This window comes from Penaeus monodon, chromosome 34, assembly GCF_015228065.2.
Source record: "Penaeus monodon isolate SGIC_2016 chromosome 34, NSTDA_Pmon_1, whole genome shotgun sequence".
NCBI classification, from domain to species: domain Eukaryota; kingdom Metazoa; phylum Arthropoda; class Malacostraca; order Decapoda; family Penaeidae; genus Penaeus; species Penaeus monodon.
The window spans coordinates 29,873,293-29,874,074 of record NC_051419.1 but is presented as its reverse complement, the minus strand read 5'-3'; the positions used below and the strand labels follow the sequence as shown (position 1 = coordinate 29,874,074).

Below are 782 nucleotides of genomic sequence, written 5' to 3'. Positions count from 1 at the left end.
GTTAATAAGTGAAAGATAAGCAAATGATAAAGTAGAGAAATAGAAATGTGATCCATGCTTATGTGTTTGTCGTCTGGCATGATTAATCTTTGTGGATTAAGTAATCTGAAATGTACACTATGTTCAGTAATTGAATATCGAAATACTACCTGCATCCTCTTAATTATTTCAGGAGGAGAGGGAGGAGGATAAAGGGGCGGAGCGAGTGTAAGGAGCGTGCCTCAGGATTGGGTAGTGGTGGAGCGAAGAATGGGTGGCGTGGCTTAAGGCTGGATCACAGGTAGAGCGAATAAAAGAGAGAGGTTGTAGATTGGGTGATGTGACGGAGCGAACGAAGGGGGCGTGGCTAACGGCGAAGTGATATGTGGGAGGTTACAAAGGGGCGTGGCTTACGGCGAAGTGATGGGCGGGATGGGTTCAAAGGGGCGTGAACTTACGGTGAAATGATAGGCGGAGTGATGTGGCTGTTTAGCTTGGAGCGATAATAAAATGGGGCGTGGCTTAGCGGCTCAGAACGGGGCCACGGGCGGAGCGTGTTTAGGGAGGCGTGGCTCGAGCCAAGGCCATGAACATGTGCTTAAAAAGAGAAACACAGGAAGAGATTAGATCATTCCAGTTCCGAGCGCCATCATGTCAAAGAAAAACTGTTTGAGAGTGTGTGTAGAGAGGGTAAGGAGATAATACGTTTTGTTTCATGTTTAAACTGTTTGTAATCATACGTTTATCGGATTGATGACGTTTTATATCAAACTGTCAAGTTTAAAGTTGTTTTTCGTATCGCC

The 782-nt window shown here is 45.5% G+C and overlaps 1 protein-coding gene across 1 annotated transcript in view; it reads left to right on the top strand.

Annotated features, from left to right (window-relative positions):
• The window catches only part of LOC119594876 (glutamate receptor ionotropic, kainate 2-like), a 23,933-nt gene that overhangs the window by 7,474 nt on the left and 15,677 nt on the right, over positions 1-782 (top strand). The gene's annotated exons all lie outside the window — the stretch shown is intronic.